Source organism: Cebus imitator, unplaced genomic scaffold, assembly GCF_001604975.1.
Source record: "Cebus imitator isolate Cc_AM_T3 unplaced genomic scaffold, Cebus_imitator-1.0 Scaffold664, whole genome shotgun sequence".
Lineage (NCBI taxonomy): Eukaryota > Metazoa > Chordata > Mammalia > Primates > Cebidae > Cebus > Cebus imitator.
Genome location: NW_016107979.1, coordinates 519,183 through 542,463, shown reverse-complemented (window position 1 = coordinate 542,463; position 23,281 = coordinate 519,183). Strand labels below are relative to the sequence as shown.

Here is a 23,281-nt window from a genome sequence, read left to right as displayed (position 1 = left end):
TTTTTGAGTTGGAGTTTTTGGAGTTTTGCTCTTGTTGCCCAGGCTGGAGTGCAAGGGCATGATCTTGGCTCACTGCAACCTCTGCCTCCTGGATTCAAGTGATTCTCCTGCCTCGGCCTCCAGGGTAGTTGAGATTACAGGCATGTGCCACCATGCCCAGCTAATTTGGTATTTTTAGTAGAGATGGGGTTTTACCATGTTGCTCAGGCTGGTCTCGAACTCTTAACCTCAGGTGATCTGCCTACCTTGGCCTCCCAAAGTGCTGAGATTACAGGGGTGAGCCACTGTGCCTCACCTTTTCTTTTTTTTTTTTTGAGACTAAGTCTCACTCTGTCTCCTAGGCTGGAGTGCAGTGGTGCAATCTCAGCTCACTGTAACCTCTGTCTCCTGGATTCAAGTGATTCTTCTGCCTCAGCCTCCCTGTTAGCTGGGATTACAGGGATCTACCACAATGCCTGGCTAATTTTTGTGTTTTTGGTAGACATGGGGTTTCACCATGTTGGTCAGTCTGGCCTCGAACTCCTGGCCTCAAGTGATCCACCTGCCTTGGCCTCCAAAAGTACTGGGATTACAGGCATGAGCACTGCGCCCAGCCTAATTTCGCTACTTCTGTACACGGTGCAGTTCCTTAAAACAGCAGGACAAAATAATTCACACAGTGAGCTGGCTTTACAAATTGTACTTCGGTTATATTTGTTGGAAGAGTCAAGCATAGATGAATGGCATTTGGCAGAAGAAAACCTTAGCATATCTGAAACCCTTAATTATACACTGTAGGCAGCTTTGTAGCTTGGTCTGTGTCAAAAGACACCACACTATCAAATGACACACTGTAGAAATATTCAGAATTTTGCAACAGCTTGTTCATGTGTGACATGATTGGCCTATGTCAGATAGTTAGCATCCGCGTTTCCACCTGAGTCTGCATTTGAAGACCTGAACTCTCCTGGCCTCTTGTCTAGTTCCTGTGGAGATGAGTCCATTGAAATTGACCGTACTCAATGGGATGTTTGAGGCCGGTAGTTTGTGACACAGGTTTTATTTTCAGATTTTGTTTGTAGTCGAATACTATGGCCACACTAGGTGTAAGTTTTATACACAGCTTTTCTTGTGTTTTTTTTGTATAACACATAAAAGGCACACATAAATTACATTATTCACATAATACATAAATTAGAAATGCTTTTTTTTGCATCAAGAAAAAAAAGTCATCTATAATCCTACTAGCTGTAGATAATTATTATTCACCTTTTGTGCCTCTCCTTTCAGACCGGTTATTCATATGCACATATCTGTGTGTGAATGATTTTTTGTTTTTCATTTTTAATTGTGGTAAAATACACATAACATGCAGTTTACGATTTTAACTGTTTTTAAGTCTATGGTTCAGTGGTGTTAAGTGCATGCACGTTGTTGTGCAAACGTCACCATCGTCCATGTGTGGAATTCTTTTCACCTTGCAAAGTCAAAACTACCCATTAAACACAAAAACTCTACTCCTTTACAGTTTTGCCTCACCCCCACGTTATGCTATTGACATCTCAAATTACATCCTTACGTAATATTTTATAATATGTTTTAATGTATTATATGTCCAGTTTAATAACTTGCTGAGGACAGCAAAGAGGACTGTGGAATGAGAATGCTGAGATTAAGGGGATAGGAAATAAACAGGAAAGGGAGATTTTAGGGACTTGTGGACCACAGTGCAGGTTTGGATTTCATAAAATTTCCAGGGACACCTTTGGAGTATTGACAGCAGAGGAGCGGCATGGCTGAGATGGTTTGGGAAGAGTCACTTGGCTGTGATGTGGCGGTAGACTGCAGGGGGAGAGAAGGAGTCAGGAGGCACGTAGGGGCTGTTTCAGTAACCCAGGTAAAAGATGGGGGAGCTTGGACCAGGGTGCTGCCAGTGGAAGTGGGACATGGGGTTGGATTCTGGATACATTTTGAAGGTAGAGCTGGTAGGATTTGCTGATGGATGGGATGTGGGGTGGGAGAGAAAGAAAGAAGTTAAGATTAACTTCAAGGTTTTTGCCCTGAATAATTGGAAGGATAAAATTGCTATTTATTCCAGTGGAGATGGAGGAGGAGCAGATTTTAAGTAAGGGGAAATAAAGAGTTCTGTTTCAATCATGTTACATTTTGCAGTCTGTGAGACGTCTAATTGAAGATGTCAAGCAGGCAGTTGGATATGCAAGTCTCAGGTTCAATGGAGATGGTGGGGCTGGAGATAGAAATTTTAGAGCCAGGGTATGTGGATGTCTTTTTTTTTTTTTGAGAACGAGTTTTGCTCTTGCTACCCAGGCTGGAGTGCAATGGCATGATCTCAGCTCACCACAGCCTCCACGTCCTGAGTTCAAGTGATTCTCCTGCCTCAGCCTCCTGAGTAGCTGGGATTACAGGCATGTGCCACCAGGCCTGGCTAATTTTGTATTTTTTAGTAGAGACGGGGTTTCTCCATGTTGGTCACGTTGGTCTTGAACTCCTGACCTCAGGTGATCCGCCCGCCTTGGCCTCCCAAAGTGCTGAGATTACAGGCGTGAGCCACCGCACCCTGCCATGGATGACATTTTGAGCCATGACATTGACTGAGCTCACCTTGGCCCTGTGAGAGGAGACAGATGGAGAAGAAAAAGGGTCTGAGTAATGAGCCCTGGGGCGTAGCAAGAGTTAGAGGTCTAGAGGAGGAAATTGAAAAAGAACATTCAATGAAGGGAGAGGAAAACCAGATGATATGGTCTCCTGAAATCCAGGCAAAATACTGTTTGAAGGAGCCATAAGTGATCGGTTGTGTGTAATGCGCCTAAGAGGTTGCATGTTTTACTTGGCAATATGAAGGTCATGGCTTATGTTTAAGATGAAGCTTCAGACGCCAGGGTCTGTGTCTACTTAATGATACGACAAGTTGGGGACTCCTCAATCAGGCAATTCTCCCTCATTTTGTTGCTTCGTTAATTCAGCTGACATTTATCAGACCCTTTCTATGTGCTTCACACTTCTAGGCACAGAGAGTGATCGAAATGAATCACACCACAGCCCTTGCCTTTAAAATAGGTTAGGAGTCTGAGACTTAGCTACTTAGGAGTGTCAGATCCAAGTCTCATGATTCTTAGGGTTCTTTTCTTATCCATCACTTATTTTTAATTGGGGCTGTATTTTGTCTACACAAATCCTTCACCAAATTCTGGAGGAGATTGAGGAGAAGGCAGCTTTTTTTTTTTTCTTGAGACACAGTCTTTCTCTGTGTCCCAGGCTGGAGTGCGTTGGCACAATTGTGGCTCACTGCTGCAGCCTCCATCTTCCAGGACCAAGCAATCCTCCCTTAGCTTCCCGAGGAGCTGGGACCACAGGTACACACCACCATGCCTGGCTAATTTTTAAATTTTTTTTGTAGAAACAGGGTTTCACTCTGTTCCCCAAGTTGGTCTCAAACTACTTGGCTCAAGTAATCCTCCTGCCTAGGCCTCCCAAAGTGTTGGGTTTACAGGCATGAGCCACTGTGTCTGGCCAAGAAGGCAGCTCTTCAAGCCATCTAACGTTCCATGTTCCATCCTGAAGGTCTATGCCTTATTTCTTGAGAGCAAATCACCTCTCCTGCTTCTTGACTATCTTTCTTGTTAACAGTTTATATAAGAAAACTTTCTCTTCTAGCTGAATGTCAGACATCTCATCTTCCAGGAAACAGACATCTAACATTCTAAATAAATTAACCCAATATAAATACTCTTCTTCTCTTGGACCCTCAAGCAATGGGTGCTTCTTTCCTTCCTGAGAATAAACAACAGTATTATTTTGGTGTGGGTTCTGGCCTATGCCTAAATATTCACATGGCCCCTTTACAGTCATCAGTTATTTCATAAAATTCCAACAATATGCTATATTACATACATCTAGTCTTATGTCCCACTCAGGAAGAGTTTACCAAGTCCCATGCAGAAATGATACCCACAGGCGGAGCAAGAAGACCTCATAGTTAGGCAAGATTGTGAGCAGGTGTGGAGGTAAGGAACTGTCATCAACAGTTCCTAGGAAGGTCAGGCATTAGGTGGGCCTGAAAAGGTAGAAAGGATTTGAACAGGTAGGGCAAAAATAATTATGCAAGACTATTTGATAGCATATTTAAAGATGATGCTGATTGTGATTACAATTGATAATATGCTGGCCTGAATAGATAGATTCATTGCCAGAAGTAATTCATTTTCAACCATGCAGACATGAAATCCAGTCATGTATTGAGGGGCCTTATGATATAAAAGCTCTGAATAACTTTTTTTTTCTTTTTTTTTTTTTGAGACAGAGCCTCACTCTGTCACCCAGGCTGGAGTTCAGTGATACGATCTTGACTCACTGCAACCTCTGCTTCCCTGGCTCAAGCAATTCTCCAGCCTCAGCCTTCCAAGTAGCTGGGACTACAGTCATAAGCCACCATGCCTAGCTAATTTTTGTATTTTTTGTAGAGACAGGGTTTTACCATGTTGTACAGGGTGGTCTCGAACTCTTGAGCTCAAAGTAATCTGCCCACCTCAGCCTCCCAAAGTGCTGGGATTCGATGTAAGCCACCAAACCCAGCCTCCAAATAACCTTTTAGAGGGATGTCAACTATGCATAGTGATGGTAAGGTGCCTTTGAATCTGGAAATAAGATTGCCTTAATTTGCCTATTTATTTTCATTCTTGTGTGAGACATTGAAGACATATCAACACGGATACAATTCCAGTCCTCAAAATCCATAAATCATATGTTAAGTTCAAGCTGGCCCTGTGCAAGATATCCACATCAAATCCCTGGAACCTGTGAATGTTACCTGATCTGGAAAAAGGGTCTTTGCAGATGAGATTAAGTTAAGGACCTTGAGATAAGATAATTCTGGATTATCAGATGGGCCGTAAATACAACCACAAGTGTCCTTATTGGAGAGAGACAGAGGAAGATTAGCCTCAGAAGTTGTGGCAGCAACATGATTGTGGATACAGAGATGGCAAGATGGAGCCACAAGCCAAGAAGTTTGTGGAGTCACCAGAAGCTGGAAGAAGAAATGAATGGATTCTCCCAGACAAGCTTTAGAGGGAGCCAGGCCCTAAAGACACCTTGATTTTGGACCTCTGGTCTCCAAAACTGTGAGAGAGTAAGTTTCTGTTATTTGAAGCCACCAAGTTTTTGGTGATGTGTGTTAGCAGCCACAAGAAACTAATACAGATGGTATTCACTCTTATGAGAATAAACACAATGTTAATGTGGATTTGAAAGAACCCACTACTTTAGCCAAGGTGACCTTCTTTGTAAGGGAGGCTAATCCAGAACACAATTGTCATTCAGTATGCATTTGTTTAACATCCTCTTTAGAGGAAAACTGTGGGTGCAAGTGGGACAATTGACCTGAGAACACAGAGAAGCCGGGGCACTGCAGATTTGCAGTGAGTGTCACAGACCGTGTCAGGCCTGAACTTTGTGGTGCTGGAAGGGTCACTGGGCTTCCCCATGGCCTGGCTGGATCCCCTCAAGGTGCCCTGCCTCTTTGCTTTGATTCCGTGCCACTTCTAGTCACGGTGCAGCTTCCCGGGTGTTCTGACCCTGGGCCCCTGGTAGTGAATATGAGCATTTTCAATACTGGAATAAAAGCTGCCTCTGTCTCTCACACACACACAGATGAATACATTGTCAGCTTGATTTTTATTTCTTGTGAGTCTGATTAGCACGACTTAGCTAATCATGCTAAGTTTGACTCAACCTTGAGACTGACAAAACTTGAGGCTGCTTCCTGATGCTTAGTAAATTTGCTAAGTGAAGCTGCACGATGAAACTTCTTTATACACAGCCTTTGGGTCTTCCAGATGCTATCTAATGTCACCATTGATCTCTCTGTGCTACCTCAACGGACATCACACTTCTCCCTCAGTTCAAAATCTGGGAAATGTGTTTATTCAGCAGTTTTTTTCTTGGCATTTACATATGAGGGTGAACTGAGGAACTGCCAGGGCTGGAGAGTTCCTTCCCTCAAGGGAAGAATATCCTCAAATCCTGTTTGAGTTTCCTGTGGCTGCTGTATTAAAACACTACCACAAACTGGGTGGCTTAAAACAATGGAAATTGATTCACAGTTCTGCAGGAGAGAAGTCAATATCGAGGTGGCGGCAGGTCCATACCCCTTCCATAGGCTCTGGGGGAACATTCCTTTTTTTAACAAAGCCAAATTCCTTGGTTGTGGCAGCATAAATCCAACCTCTGTCTCTGTCTCTGCCCCACCCATAATCACTCTGGTGACCTACCCCCCAGGTTATTGCCATCTTGGCATTCATATTCTGAGCCCAAAAGGTCATAGGGGATGGACATGGTGGCTCACACCTATAATCCCAGCACTCTGGAAGGCCTAAGTAGATGGATGACTTGAGGCCAGGAGTTTGAGACTAGCCTGGCCAACATGGTAAAATCCCATCTCTACTAAAAATGCAAAAATTAGCTGGGCATGGTGGCACATGCCTATAGTACCAGCTATTTAGGAGACTGGGTTGGAGAATCACTTGAACCCCAGAGGCAGAAGTTGCTGTGAGCCGAGATCATGCCACTGCACTCCAGCCTGGGCAACAGAGTGAGACGCCATCTCAAAAAAAAAAAAAAAGTAACAGGCAGGTCTCCCTGTCCTTATAAGGACACTTGTTATTGGATTTAGGGCACACCCTAAGTAGTCCCAGCTACTCAGGAGGCTGAGGTGGGAGGATTGCTTGAACCCAGGAGGCAGAGGTTGCTGTGAGCCGAGATCACATCACTGCACTCCAGCCTGGGTAACAGAGTGAGACCCTGTCTCAACTAATTACTTCTGCAATGATACTATTTCTAAATAAGATCACATTCTGGGGTTTTAGGTAGACATGGATTGGGGCAGAGCTGGGGGGCCAGGGGACATGATTCAACCCACTATAGGTTGTAAGGTTAGAAAAGATGCCAAGACTAGAGTAAATCTTGATTATAGTAAATAAATATGAGGTCAACAACAGCACAGCTAAATAGACTTCAGTTGGTAAGTGCAAGAGCTATAAGATAGCATAAAGAAGCTTGGCAGTGATTGAGAGGCTGCCTTACCTGTGTCAGCAATGACTTACAGCAATGTTTCCTTTTAAGCTCCCTAGGCTGGGCGTGGTGGCTCATGCCTGTAATCCCAGCACTTTGGGAGGCCAAGGCAGGCAGATCACTTAAGGTCAGGAGTTTGAAACCAGCATGACCAATGTGGGGCAACCCCGTCTCTACTAAAAATACAAAAATTAGCTGGGCATGGTGGCAGGTGCCTGTAGTCCCAGCTACTCAGGAGACTGAGGTGGGAGAATCGCTTGAACCCAGGAGGTAGGCGTTGCAGTGAGCTGAGATCACATCACCACACTCCAGCCTGGGCGACAGAGCGAGACTCTGTCTCAAAAAAATAAAAATAAAAAAATAAATCCCTGAAGGCACCATTTCAAACTGGGAACAACTACCTGGTCATCGAGCCCTCCTGCCCTCCCCTCTTTAGGATTATTTCAGCAGTACTGCTCTCTACAGATGGAGCTAGTTCCCATGTCACCTGCTGTTCTTTGCTGGAGCGGCCACCTGTCTCCTGGCCCAGGGCCTTCACAGCTTTGTAACGCTCCATGGACATTCTGTGGATTTTTTTTTTAAGAGACAGGATCTTGCTCTGCCACCCAGGCCAGAGTGCAATGACATGATGATAGCTCACTGCAGCCTTAAACTCCTGGGTTCAAGTAATCCCCCCACCTCAATCTCCAAATAGCTAGGACTACAGGCGTGCACCACTGTGCTCAGCTAATTTTTTTTTTTTTTTAATTTGTAGAGATGAGATCTTATTATGTTGCCCAGGCTGGTATCCAACCCTTGGCTTCAAATGACCCTTCCACCTGTTCTCCCAAAGTGCTGGGATTACAGGCATGAACCACCATGCTCAGCACCACGGGGATGATTCCAAAGGCCCCTTTCTCTACTGGGATAGATTTTTCTTCTAACAGCTGCCTCACCCATAATCAGTCTGGTTACCACTCAGGTTGTTGTCACCTTGGCATTCATGCACTGAGTTCAAAGGTCACAGGAAGGCAACCTCCATGTTACTTTCCTGCCATGCTATTGACTATGGACAAGTCATTGAGCTCATCTTTAGTAATCTTAACTTGTGATGCACTCCAGTGTTCCTTTCCAATAAGAGGATAACATGTTCTCTGCCAGAGTTTTTACCTTCTGCATTCCCAAACTGCCTTATTTCTTAGTTCACTCATAGGAGACCCTAGAGGTCACATGATGAAAATTAAACCCACCCTTAAGGCAAAAACTACCTTTACCACCTTACGCTCTGCCTGGGCTCACTAACGATGATATCCCAGCCATACTGAAGGAAAACATCTAAAGCCAGTAACAAGGGAACCAAATGAATAGGCTCCTAGGTTGCTCTGGCTTCTTGCAGTTGAGTCTGTTGGACCTAGGTTCCAGCTCCAGGTCAGACACTCACTGACAGTGGAGACCTGGGCAAGGTTCTTCACCTCCCTGAACCTGAGTGTCCATATCTATAAATTGGGCCTATATACCTTGAGGTTGTGAAAATTTGGTGAGATGATGAATGTATGAGAAAGCTTCCGACACCACCAATTACATGGTCACCACGCTGCAACTCTGCCCACCATGATTATGGAGACAATCCATGGCACAGCTAAGAAAGAGTGCCTGTCTGATGGCACCATGCAGATTCAGCCCCTTGGACTATTACAATGCCTCTCCAGGCAATAGTGTTTTCTCCTCTAGAGCGTTCCGCACTTTCCTTGCCTTTTCTCTTACCTCAAGGGAGGAATCGTTCTTCCTTTTCAAAACTAATGATCTTTGTTATTCTCAGTTCCATCCCCTCCCGCCTGTGTCAGAACTGTATTTCCATGCTTCATCTTTTCATACTCTGTTGGCTGTATTCCCTCAACAAACTCAAGTCACGTCTTTGCTTAAAAACACTCTTCCCACAACCCTGTAGCCGGCTCAAAATACATATAGTCTCGTTTTCCTTTAGATGTCAACTTTCGTGAACACTTCTAAAATTTATTAACTCAATGCATGTATGTTATGCGTGACTGTTTTAGTCCATTTTGCATTGCTGTATGGGAGTAGCTGAGACTGGATAGTTTATAAAGAAAAGAGGTTTCTTTGGCTCCTGGTTCTGCATGGCACTGGTATCTGCTTGGCTTCTGGTGAGGTTTTCAGTAAAGGTTTTCACTTGTTAACAGTGGTAGAAGGGAGGGAGGAAGGGAACGTGTATTCCAAGAGTTGGTCAGGTACAGAGAAGAAAATAATGTATTATAATGCTTTAAATAGAGTATTGTGATGGAGGCAGGCCCTATATGTTATGGGAGCACAGAATTGCAGCAATTAACTCGGGGTGGGGGATGCAGTTGTGAAATAATCAGTAATGGTCAGGCACGGTGGCTCATGCCTGTAATCCCAGCACTTTGGGAGGCCAAGGTGGGCGGATCACCTGAGGTCAGGAGTTCCAGACCAGTCTGGGCAACATGGGGAAACCCCATCTTTACTAAAAATACAAAATTAGCCGGGCATAGTGGTACACGCCTGTAATTCTAACTACTTGGGAGGCTGAGGCAGGAGAATTGCTTGAACCCAGGAGGCGGAGGTTGCAGTGAGCCAAAATTGCACTATTGCACTTCAGCCTGGGCAGTAAGAGAGAAACTCCATCTCAAAAAAATAAAAAATAAAAAAAAATCAACACCTCTGAAGAATGCCTTTACTCATGGGAGAAGGTGAAGGGGAGGCATCGTGGCACTTGGTGAAGGAAGGAGTAAGAGAGCCACCAGGCTCTTTAAACAACCAGCTGTGGCTGGGCGCCATGGCTCCCGCCTGTGATCCCAGCCCTTTGGGAGGCCAAGGCGGGCAGATCACAAGGTCAAGAGATCGAGACCATCCTGGCCAACATAGTGAAACCCCGTCTCTATTAAAATACAAAAATTAGCTGGGCGTGGTGGTGTGAGCCCGTAGTCCCAGCTACTCGGGAGACTGAGGCAGAATTGCTTGAACCCGGGAGGCAGAGGTTGCAGTGAGCCGCGATCACGCCACTGCACTCTAGCCTGGCGCCTAGCAACAGAGCAAGACTGTCTCAAAACAAAACAAAAACAAAAAAACAACCAGCTGTGGCATGAACAAAACTCACTGGATACCATGGGGAGGGCACCTAGCCATTCATGAGGGATCCACCTCCCACCTCCAACACTGGGGATCATATTTCAACGTGAGATTTGGAGAGGATGAACATTCAAACTAGATCAACGGCCATGTGCCAGGTGCAGTGAGGAGCAATGGGGAGCCGTCAGGGGTGCTGGCAGAGGCTGATGCTGTCAATACCAGTTCTTATGCTCCTTTGTCTCGAGCAAGGTAACGACTAAATTCTTAGTGCTTCTAGTCTTGGCCCTCGCCTGGCACTCATCACTCAGGTGAGCCCTGTCAGCCTTTCTTCTCCAGGCTCACCGGCTTAGCTTCAGTTTCTCGAACAGTCCCATATTCACTTCCACCACAGGGAGGAAACATACCTCACCTACTTAATTCCTGCATCTCCTTTAGATCCCAGTTGAACATTATTTCTTCAAGGAAGCCTTCCACACCCTCACCCCGACACCATCTAGGCCAGATTCTCCTTTTACATGCTGGTAGACTCGTCACCCCCTTTCTTCGGAACAATTAACTCCGTTTCTAATTCTCCATTTATAAGTGTAATTACTGGCTTGTCTTTCCCGCCCTACCCTAAGTCCCATGGGAGCAGGGGCTGTGGCTGTTTTAATTCACCGCTCTGTATACGTTACCTGACATAGTGTCTTTCGGGTGGCGGGCCATCATCAAACAGTGGTAGAAGAACAAGGAGCGAGGGAAAGAGTATTCCAAGAGTTGATCAGGTAGAGAGAAGAAAATAATGTATTATAATGCTCTAAGCAGAGTATTAGGATGAAGTCAGGGTCTGTACGTTGTGGGGGAACAGAATTGTTAACTCAGGGTGGGGGATGCAGATGTGAAGTAATCAGTAATACTTCAAAAAGATGAGCAGCCAGGGATATGGTGGCTCGTTACGCGAATGACACTGAAGTGTTGGGTTGTCTGAGGCAGGTAGGTCACCAGAGCCCAGGAGTTCAAGACCAGCCTGGGCAACATAGTGAGACCCTGTCTTTATGAAAAATCAAAAAAATTAGCCTGATTTGGTGGTACATGCCTGTAGTCCCAGCTACCCAGGAGGCTGAAGTGGAAGGATTGCTTGAGCCCAGGAGTTAGAGGCTGCAATGAGCTGAGAATGCACCACTGCTCTCTAGCCTGGGCAACAGAGCAAGACCCTGTCTCAGAAAGAAAGAGAAAAGAAAAAGAAAAGGAAAGGATGAGGAGGTATTAGCTATGCAAATAAGGAAGAAAGTGACATTCTGGCAGCACGAAGGTTTATACAAAGATGTGAAAAGACTTCATGAGTTGAGGGAACTGAGTGAGGTCAGCCTGACAGGCATGAAGGGAGCATATGGAAAAATTGCAAGAGATGAGTCTGAGTAACTGGGACACTGGTCATGAAGGGCCCTGCCTATTGCTGGTGGAATTTGGATGTATCTGGAAAGAGCCAGAGATGAGGTTTCTTTGCTGCTGCTGTTGTTTTTGAGACAGAGGCTCGCTCTGACACCCAGGCTGGAGTGCAGTGGCACAATCTTGGCTCACTGCAACCTCTGCCTCCTTGGTTCAAGTGATTCTCCTGCTTTAGCCTCCTGAGTAGCTGGGATTACAGGTGCATGGCACCAAGCCTGCCTAATTTTCGTATTTTTAGCAGAGACGGGGTTTCACCATATTGGCCAGGCTGATCTTGAGCTCCTGACCTTGTGATCGACCTGCCTCAGCCTCCCAAAGTACTGCGATTACAGGCATGAGCCACAGCACCTGGCCCAGAGTTGAGATTTTAAGTAGGGGAATAGTATGATCAGATTTGCATTTTCTTTTTCTTTCTTTCTTTTTTTTTTTTTTTGAGACAGTTTTGCTCTTGTTGCACAGGCTAGAGTACAGTTAGGTGATCTCGACTCACTGCAACCTCCACCTCCCGGGTTCAAGTGATTCTCGTGCCTCGGTCTCCCGAGTAGCTAGGACTACAGTCATGCACCACCATACCTGGCTAGCTTTTGTATTTTTGGTAGAGATGGGGTGTTGGTCAGGCTGGTTTCAAACTCTTGACTTCAGGTGATCACCTGCCTCAGCCACCCAAAGTGCTGGGATTGCAGGCATAAGCCACCACACCTGGCCCAGATTTGCATTTTTAAGTAGGGGAATAGTATGCCCAGATTTGCATTTTCTTTTTTCTTTCTTTCTTTTTTTTTTTTTTTTTTTTGAGACAGAGTCATGCTGTGTCACCAGGCTGGAGTGCAGTGGCACAATCTTGGCTCACTGCAACCTCTGCCTCCTGGGTTCAAGCGATTCTTCTGCCTCAGCCTCCTGAGTAGGTGGGACCACAGGCACATGCCACCACACCCAGCTAATTTTTTTGTATTTTTAGTAGAGACGGGGTTTCACCATGTTAGCCAGGATGGTCTCGATCTCTTGACTTCATGATCTGCCCGCCTTGGCCTCCAAAGTGCTGGTATTACAGGTGTGAGCCACCGCGCCCAGCCTGGATTTGCATTTTCAAAAGACTTCTTTAGGCAACAGCAACTCTCACACATGGCTGGTGGTGTTATAAAATGGTATAGCCACTTTGGAAAGCATTTGGCAGTCTCTTATAAAGTTAAACATACACCTACCCTACAAACTGGCAATTCTTCTTCTAGATATTTACCTAAAAGAATTGAAAATATATGCCAAAAAAGACATACAAAAATGTCCGCAGGCTGGGCATGGTGACTCATGCCTGTAATCCCATCACTTTGGGAGGCGGAGGCAGGCAGATCACCTGAGGTCGGAAGTTTGAGACCAGCCTGCCCAACATGGTGAAACCCCATCTCTACTAAAAATATAAAAAATTAGTTGGGTGTGGTGGTGCACACCTGTAGTTCCAGCTACTTGGGAGGCTGAGGCAGGAGAATTGTTTGAACCCAGGAGGGGGAGGTTGCAATGAGCCAAGATCGTGCCATTGCATTCCAGCCTGGGTGACGAGAGTGAAACTCCTTCTCAAAAAAAAAAAAAAATAGAAAAAGAAAAAGTCTGTAACAACTTTTTTATAAGAGCCAAATTGGAAATGATTCAATTTTTCATCAACAGGTGAATGGAAAAAACAAACTATGGGATATCCCTATGTTGGATACTACTCAGCACTATAAAGGAGCAAACTGCTGATAAATGCAATAACCAAGGTGAATCTCAGATGTTATGTTGAGCTGAAGAATCCAGGCACAGAATAATCCATGCCTTAGGATCCCGTTTATATACAGTCTAAGAACAGGCAATGCTAATCGTTAATGATAGAAATCGTTGATGATAGAAAACAGTTGCCTCTGGATGTCAGAGATTTGACTGCAAAGTCACGAGAGAACTTTCTCGGGTGATGGTTCTACTGGCAATATGTAAAACATATCTTGGTTATCTTTGCTACCAGTGGAAGGTGTCCAGGTTCTTGGTGTCTTGAACAAAGAATTGGACAAAATGCACAAACAAAGCAAGGAAAGAATGAAGCAACAAAAGCAGAGATTTTTTGAAAATAAAAATACACTCCACAGGTTGGGAGCAGCCTGAGCAAGGGGCTCAAGAGCTCTGGTTATACAATTTTCTGGGGTCTAAATACCCTCTAGAGGTTTCCCATTGGTTACTTGTTGTACTCCCTATGTAAATGAAGTAGTCGCCCACGGTCAATCTGATTGGTGCGGGAGGGGACTCATCAGAGGCTGAAGCATTTACAGAGTTTATTGTAGAAAGCAACCAATCACAGGCTGAAGTGAAGTTACAAAGTTATACCCCTATACAAATGACGATTTGGCCCACAACCAGCCTGATTGGTTGCAAGAGGGGACCAATCAGAGATACTTCCAATTTTTCATCTGTCATGCAGAAAAAGAGGGCAGGTTGGTGGGGGGTGTTGCAAAGGGAGTAGCCTCTGGTCCTTTGGTTACTTGGGCATGACAAGTTGGGGTTTTCCTTTTGATTTAGTTCTAGAAAGTCAGCATGAATTGGCCTTAGGTTCTCTGCCTCCAGTCCCTCTTCTTCTGCCTCATCTTGATTGGGTTCGTGGTTCTTTTCAAACCCATCAAACTGTACACTTAAGATGCATGTATTGTATATAAATTGTACATCCGTTTTTAAAAAAGTAACTAGAGAAAAAAGACTTGGAAGTGGTATGGAGAATGCTGGAAGAGGGGTTTGAGACTGGACATGGGGACATTGCAATAATGCAGCTGAGAAATTTTAAGGCTAGAATTTAAGCAGTGGCAGTGGGGATGGAGAAAGGGCATGAATTTCTGGATTGAGATGATAAAATTGATACGGCTGAAGTGATTAGAGGAAAGAGTTAAGAAAATTTGGGGTTATACCCTTTGGTAGTATAGGTATAGTTGATGAAAATTGGGACACAGGTGTTAGGGGGAGATTTTTGGTGGCAGGGATACTGAGGTTGTTGCACATCTGAGCATCTACATGTCCAGTGGACCAGAACTAACAGCTATGGGTCTGAGGCTCTGGGAGAGTCCTCGACTGGAGATAAGGACGTGGGGTCATCAGGAGGTAGGCATTGTTGAAATAACCATGAATGGGAGAGTGTATGGATTAAGCAGAGACTAGGGCTAAAAACAGAACCCTGGAAACCTTGACATTTAAAGGGCAGTAGGGAACACACAGCCCTTGAAGGAATCCTAGGAGATGTTAAAATGTCACATCCTAAAAGCCAAAGAAGGGAAAAGTGATTAAACAAATGTGAGGGGCTGATGTCAAATGCTGTAGAAGTCACATCAAAAAGAACTGCTTCTCTCTCTTCCACCACTGATTCCCACCACTCCCTGTCTCCTAAGCCCCCCTCAAATCTCAGCAGCTCCTTTCTCAGGCTACTGGAATGTCTTTTCCTGAAGGTTCACAGAGACTTCCAAGTCTCCAGATCCAGTGATCTATTCATAGCCTCATCTCTTACAACCTCTCTGCAGCAATCAAACATCTTAAAATTTTCTCCTAGGCCTTTATGACTACAGGGTCCTTGTTACCCTCAAAGCATCCTCAGCATGGCTCTTCTTCCTTTCTCCTGAACATAATTTTCCCCCAAAGTCCTGTCCTGTTTTCTTCCATAACATCCACTGAAGTGTCTTCTAGTGGTTAGACCTATGCTAGGTGCTGATGTTACCAATAAGTAAAGCACAGGCCTGGCTTCCAAGGTGTTGATGGCATATCCATAGAGGAAGATGAAAATAGATGGCAATAAGACAGTGAGGAAAAGTAATTATCAGGGTCCTCTGGGAGTATACAGGGAGCAACTGGGCCTGAGAAGTTAGGAAAGAAACAGTAAATAGAAAAGCATCAGCCAGGCATGATGGCTCACACCTGCAATCCTAGCACTTTAGGAGGCCAAGGCATGAGGATCCCTTAAGCCCAGGAGTTCAAGACTAGCCTGGGCAACATAGGGAGACCTTGTAACTATCGAAAATTAAAAAACAAAAACAAAAACTGGGAATGGTGGCTCATGCCTGTAACCCCAGCACTTTGGTAGGCCAAGGCGTTTGGATCACTTGCAGTCAGTAGTTCAAGACCAGGCTGGCCAATATGGCAAAACCTGTCCCTACTAAAAATGCAAAAATTAGCCAGGCATGGTGGTGCATGCCTGCATTCCAGCTATTTGGGTAGCTGAGGCATGAGAATTGCTTGAACCCGGGAGGCAAAGTTTGCAGTAAACCAAGATCGCGCCACTGCACTCCAGCCTGGGCAACAGAACAAGACTCTGTCTCAAAAAAAAAAAAAAAAAAGAAAGAAAAAGAAAAGCATAGGGTCTTCAAGAGGAAGTATTGCAGGGTGTGAGCAGGGGCGGTGATCTTCAGAAGTTTCTTGTAGCTGAATTGTAGAATATGTGGGGTTGCTGGGTGAGAGGGAGGGCTGGAAATGGAAATGAGGAGAGAGAAATTGCAAAAGGTTATGTATGATACCAACAAGTTGAAACATTATTCTGTGAGCAGGAGGGAGCTAGCTAGGGTCTTAAATAGGGAAAAGATTTTTTGTTTTGGGACAATAACTAACTGAATGAAGGATGGATTGACAGGAGAGGCGAGGGCAAGGGGCCAGTTGGGAGTTGTTTCCATAATCCCAGTGAGAAATAATGAGGATCTGAATTAGGGTGGCAGTGAGAATAGAGAAGATGATGAAACTCCAGAGACATTTCTGAGAGATCTGAGAGGATCTGGCGACTGGTTGGGGGCTATAAAAGAGGGAAAGGTTGAGGATGACTCCATGGCTCTTAACTGGGGACATTTGTGTGGATGGTGACTTCATAAGACAAAATAAAAACCACAGGCATGGAAACAGCCTTTGGATAGTGGTAAGATCATCTATTAAGATTTGGACAGACTAATTTTGAAATTCGTATGTGACATTTAGTTAGTGCTTTATGCCATCAGGTAGTTGGTGACTAAAACCGTAATGGTAGATGAGCTGTTTCAGAAAGCCTATTTATGAGAAAGACCATCAGTGGGTAGAGGTGGGGACTCAGAGAGTATTAGTGTTGAAAGATTGGGAAGAAGGCCGGGCACGCTGGTTCACTCTTATAGTCCCAGCATTTCAGGAGACTGAGGTGGGTGGATTGTTTGAGGTCAGGAGTTCAAGACCAGCCTGGCTAACATGGCAAATCCCTGTCTCTACTAAAAATACAAATATTAGCCATGCCTGGTAGTTCACACCTGTAATCCCAGCTACTCAGGAGGCCGAGGCAGGAGAATCGCTTGAACCTGGGAGGTGGAGGTTGTAGTGAGCCAAGATCACACCCCTATACTCCAGCCTGGGTGACAGAGAAAGAAAGACTCTGTCTCAAAAAAATAAAAATAAAAAAAGGTTGGGAACATCAAAGGAAACAAAAAGAGAGGAAAAGAGCAAAGGATGCACAGTGTCCCAAGAACCAAGGGAACTGAGAGTTTTAAGAATCAGAGGGTTGGCTGGGCATGATGACTCACGCCTATAATCCCAGCACTTTGGGAGGCCGAGGCAGGCAGATCACGAGGTCAGTAGTTCAAGACCAGCCTGGCTAACATGGTGAAACCCCATCTCTACTAAAAATACAAAAATTAGGCTAGTGTGGTGGTGCATGCCTGTAATCCTAGCTACTTGAGAGGCTGAGGCAGGGGAATCACTTGAACCCACGAGGTGGAGGTTACAGTGAGCCCAGATCGCGCCACTGCACTTCAACCTGGATGACAGAGTGAGACTCCATCAAAAAAAAAAAAAAAAAAAAAGAATCAGAGGATCAGAGGGTCTTCAACAATGTCAAATTCTACAATAAATGGGTAGGGTTAAAAGTGTCCACTGGGTATGGGAGCTAAAACAATTTGAGCTCATAGAAGTAGAAAGATTAGAATTGTGTCTATTAGAAGCTGGGAAGGGTGAGGGAGAGGGTAGGACAGGGAGAGGTTGGCTAACAGATACAAAATTACAGCTAGATGGAGGGAATAAGTTCTAGTATTGGGTAGCACTGGAGGGTAAATATGGTTAATAGTAATTTTTTGTATATTTTTGTATATTTTCAAAAACACAGTATTTTAGTATTCACAACACAAATAAATATATGTTTTAGGTGATAGATATGCAAATTACCCTGGTTTGATCATCACACATTGTATACATATGTGTGATGAAAATGTATGAAAATATCACTGTGTACCCTATGCATATGTACAATTACATGTCAACTAAAGATCATTTTTATTGGAGGATAGTGAATGCCATCATGTTGAAGTAGGAGGAAAAGAACTGGCGAAGGCAGAATGCAAACCAAATTGCTTTCAGACATGTAAAGACTCAGAAAATTTTTCTATTTAATTGTACTGAAAAAAATTACTTAAGGATGTACTCCAGCAAAGATAAAAGGATCTCAACGAAGAGGAAGACATGGGACTTCAGAAAAAAATGGAGCCCAGCCAGGATGACAGTTGTGCAGCAAATCCACAGAGTAATGTGTCTTTAAATTGACAGCTTAAGGACCAGGTGTGGTGGCTCACACTTGTAATCCCAGCACTTTGGGAGACTGAGGTGGGAGGATATCTGGAGCCCAGGTGTTCAAGGTTGCAATGAGACATAATAGCACCACTGCACTCCAGTCTGGATGACAGAGTGAAACCCCATCTCAAACAAAACAAAACAAAACAAAACAAAAATGATCAATTAACAGGAAATTTAGAGAGCTTGATGATCTATTATAAAATGGAGAAAACATTTATTTCTGCTTTCTGTAAGAAGTAGGCAATGAGAAACCTCAGAAGGACAAAGAAAAACCTATGGAGGCTGGGCACAGTGGCTCACACCTGTAATCCCAGCACTTTGGGAAGCTAAGGTGGGAGGATATGATCCCAGGAGTTTAAGACCAGCCTGGACAACATAATGAAACCCTGTCTCTACAAAAAATACAAAAATTAGCCTTGCATGGTGGCATGTGCCTGTGATCCTAACTATATGGGAGGCTGAGGCAGGAGGATAGCTTGAACTCAGGAGGTCAAGGCTGCAGTGAGCACTGATTGTGCCACTGTACTCCAGCCTGGCAACAGAGCAAGACCCTGTCAGAAAGACAGACAGACAGACAGACAGACGACGGAAAGGAGAGGAGAAGAGAGAAGGGGAGGGGAGGAGAGAGGAGGGAGAGAGAGAAGGGAAGGAAGGAAAAGGAAAAGAAAAGAAGAAAAACCTATGGAAAAAGTCATGGACCAAATATGAAGCAAGCTAAAATACAACATCATGTTGAGCAATATGATGGTATATAAGAAAAAAAGAAATCTATATACTTGAACTTTCTCCATCCAGCAACGTGGATATGATGAAATAGTACTATATCCCTTTTTGTCCTGATTTAACCACACCACCTGATTCTGCAGTGAATATGCTATAATTATAGCATAAATGCTACTTATTGGTCTTCACGTTTTACATTAAATTTATGAGCAATTTTCCAAAGCATGCTAAACTTTGTATAGTTTCAGAACAGAACACAAATTATTTAAACCTCGACATGTAACAAAGTATTGGTAAAGCTAGTCAAAGTTGGAATGTTGAGAAGGATATTAATAATCTGAGAGCAGCCCGGCATGGTGGCTTATGCCCTGTAATCACAGCACTTTGGGAGGCCAAGGCAGGTGGATCACCTGAGGCCAGGAGTTTGAGAGGAGCCTGGCCAACATGGTAAAACCCTGTCTCTACTAAAAATACAAAAATTAGCTGGGCGTGGCACCGCACGCCTGTAATCCCAGCTACTCGGGAGGCTGAGGCAGGAGAATGGCTTGAGCCTGGGAGATGGAGGTTGCGGTGAGCCAAGATCACGCCACTGCACTCCAGCCTGGGCAACAGAATGAGACTCCCTCTCAAAAAATATAAATAAGTAAAATAAAAAATAATATAGCTAACATTCACTGAATCCATACTATGTTCTAATCACTATTCTAAGCCTCTTATGGGTTATTATGGTATTGGATGCTATGAATTAGGTGCTATTTTTAAACCCACTTTCTAAATAAGGAAACTGAGGTGTGAGGTTATTGGATGCTATGAATTAGGTGCTATTTTTAAACCCACTTTCTAAATAAGGAAACCGAGGTGTGAGGTTATTGGATGGTATGAATCAGGTGCTATTTTTAAACCCACTTTCTAAATAAGGAAACTGAGGTGTGAAAAGGTGAAATAGCCTTCCCAGAGTCATGGAGGTGGAGAATGGAAGCATTGGGATTGGCACCCTGATTGTCAGGCCTGAATGTACAGATGTGCTCTGCTGTCCTGCCTCCATGGGAGAGGCGGGGAGACGTACCTGGGTGCCAACAGCCTGTATTAGTCCATTTCACAGTGCTATGAAGAACTATTCATACCTGCGACTGGGTAATTTGCAAAGAAAAGAGTCTTCATGGATCACAGTTCTGCAGGCTTCACAGGAAGCGTGGCTTGGAGGCCTCAGGAAACTTACGGTCATGGTGGAAGAAAAACGGGAAGCGAGCGCATCTTACCACCGCAAAGCAGGAGAGAGAGAGAGAGAGTGAAGGGGGAAGAGCCACACAATTTTAAACCATCAGATCTCATGAGAATTCACTCACTATCACGAGAACAGCAAGGGGGAAGTCTGCCCCCATGATCCAACACCGCCCACCAGACCCCTCCCTCAACACATGGGATTACAATTTGAGATGAGATTTGGGTGAGGACACAGAGCCAAATGTATCACAGCCTCATAGGACATTCTGGAGGGCAGGAGATACTCACCCAAGTTGACATAGTCAGACAAGTGAATTGTCAAAGTAACCTGAGGTGGCTTCCTCGGCAGGTCAGGACTAGAAGTGGCAGACTGAAAGGAAAACTTACATTTTCTGTTGTTTTATATACTCCTGAACTATTTGAATTGTTCTTACTATATACGTGGATTACTTTCATAATTAAAAAACCCTTTCCGTCCTTCAAGGCCTTGTTAAAAAGTTTCCTCCAAAAGTTTCTCTAATTTCCTTACTAAAAATGGCTTCTCCGTCCTCTGAGCTCCCATGGAGTTTCATTTCTCCCCTTCTTAGAACCCACTACTTCTGACTTTGCTGTAGTTGTCCTTGAAAATGTCTTGAGGACAGTCTTTGCCATGTTTTCCTGGCATATTTCCATAGCCTTGGTGGCATCCCCTGCCCATGGTGGATGTTTGGTCAGTGTTGAATGAGCTGGATGAGTGGAAATTGCTAATGTCAGACTGTGTCTATTTCCTTCAATTCAGGGAACTCAGAAGACACAGCTAAGGTATGTCCATGTGTCCATCATTTCGCTGCCCCGGGGAAAGAAGGAAATGGAAAAAGCAAGACATGTAGAGTAGACACTCTGCCCCATCCATCTATAAAGACAGAATCACAGAATATCAACACTGAAACAGATCTTAGATCATTATGTTCAACCCCATCATTTATATAACACAGGTGGGGAAACTGAGGCCAGGGAATGAAAAAGACTCGAAAGCCCACAACTAAATTTCACGTTCAATCGTAGCAGTTCTATCAGCTTAGGTGTTTAAGTAGTTTTTCCTGATCACCAAAGCAATCTATATTCAATGCTTACCTTGGTTTTTTTTTTCTTTTTTTTCTTTTCTTTTTGAGATGGAGTTTTGCTCTTGTTACCCAGGCTGGAGTGCAGTGGCGCGATCTCGGCTCACCGCAACCTCCACCTCCTGGGTTCAGGCAATTCTCCTGCCTCAGCCTCCTGAGTAGCTGGGATTATAGGCACGTGTCGCCATGCCCAGCTAATTTTTTGTATTTTTAGTAGAGACGGGGTTTCACCATGTTGACCAGGATGGTCTCGATCTCTTGACCTTGTGATCCACCTGCCTCGGCCTCCCAAAGTGCTGGGATTACAGGCGTGAGCCACCGCGCCCGGCCCTTTTTTCTTTTTTTCTATTTTCTCTCTATATTTTTACCTGAACATGGTTTTAAGCTTTTAATGGTTGTCTTTGCAAGTAATGTTGCAAGCTGGCACAGATTCTTTCTGGATGTCAGTAGACAATGGCTGGGTGAACGGATGGATGGATTAGTGACTTTCCCAGGATCACATGGCAGTCAGCAACAGAGCTGGGACTCAGCTAACCATCTTGCTGAGGGATGTCAAGTAGCTGAAGTACCTGGTGCAAAAGAGCTTCGGGGTTGCCATGACAACTACAGTAGTCATCTAATTTCCGTCATCTGAGTAAGGATCAGGAGCAGAACCTTATTTACTGGCACAGAGGTTAAAGCCCAAAGGAAGAAAGGACTCTGCAATAAGCAGTTTGCTGAGAACACCAGCACCGGTCTGAGAGATACACCGAGATAAATCATCCAGAGGACACTTATCCAGGCAGCGCCTGTCCTGAAGACATACAGGAGGTAGACGCAGGTTCCAGAACTGGTGCAGGCAGTGACTCATCGGGAGACTTTGGGAAGGTCACCACTCTGGGCTTTGGTTCTTTTACCTATGAAGTGATACAGTTGGACTAGTTCCTGGATCATGTCCAGGGGATTCTTGTAGTAGGGGAATGCTCTAACTCCACAGCCGAAAAATGTCAGTATTTAGAAAATGAAGTCCTATTGCTCCTAGGATTTCAGCCTCATACCCACAAAGAGGGGTTACACCGCTCCCACCTCCTTTATCACCCTCACACTGCTCTCCCCTCTGACAGCCAGAGCAGAGGGAGAGCGCCCTGCAGGCAGGTCATTTCCTCACCTGTGGCCAGCTGCCGACGCAGGTTGGCGGTGGACACAGGTGCTCAGAGGTGGCTCGATACACTTTCAAGGAAGGATTACCTTCCATTGGACGGGGCACTTAAGAAGCACTCCAGCTATGCATGGCAAAGAGCAGCTTCCCAGGAAGGGTGTGCCTTCCTCCTCCTGCATACAGATGGAGACTGTGGGAGGCCGACAGTACTGGGCGAAGCCACCTGGGCTGGAGGGCTAGGTGATGGGGTGACCTGCAGCGACTCTCCATCCACCCACATCCAGGCCCCTAATGTTATGTCGTCTAGTCTCTTTATGAGCCATCTGCCTCTCCAGCCTCTCCACCTTCTTGTACTCTTCCTCACTTATATTTCATTCATTCAACACCTATTTGTTGAGCACCTGTTGTTCTTGGTGCTGCAAAGACAGTGATCTTGAAATGCCTGCTTTTAAAGAACTTACATTCTAGTGGAGAAGATCATAAATAGTTATCATAAAAATGATCCAGATGGTGAGACATGTTCTGAAGAAAAATAAAGCTGTGAGATAGGAAATGCGGGCAGCAGTGGCTGGTATTTTAATTAGGATGGTCGGGGGGCTTTGTGAATAAGGTGACATTTGAGCAAAGACCTGAAGGAGGTGAGAGAATGCAAGCCGTGGACACCTGAGAGGAGCATTCCAGGTAGAGAAAGGTCCCAGAGAAGGGAGTGTGCTTGGCATGTTTGAAAAATGGGGTCAGGCCGGGTGTGGTGGCTCACACCTGTAATCCTAGTACTTTGGGAGGCCAAGATGGGTGGATCACCTGAGGTCAAGAGTTCGAGATCAGCCTGGCCAAGATGGTGAAACCCCGTCTCTACTAAAAATGCCAAAATTAGCTGGGCATGGTAGCGGGTGTCTGGAATCCCAGCTACTTGGGAGGCTGATGCAGGAGAATCACTTGAACCCGGGAG

At 44.8% G+C, this 23,281-nt stretch overlaps 1 protein-coding gene across 2 annotated transcripts in view; it reads left to right on the top strand.

Annotated features, from left to right (window-relative positions):
• TMEM266 (transmembrane protein 266) overlaps positions 1 to 23,281 on the top strand; it is a 141,803-nt gene that overhangs the window by 15,387 nt on the left and 103,135 nt on the right. The gene's annotated exons all lie outside the window — the stretch shown is intronic.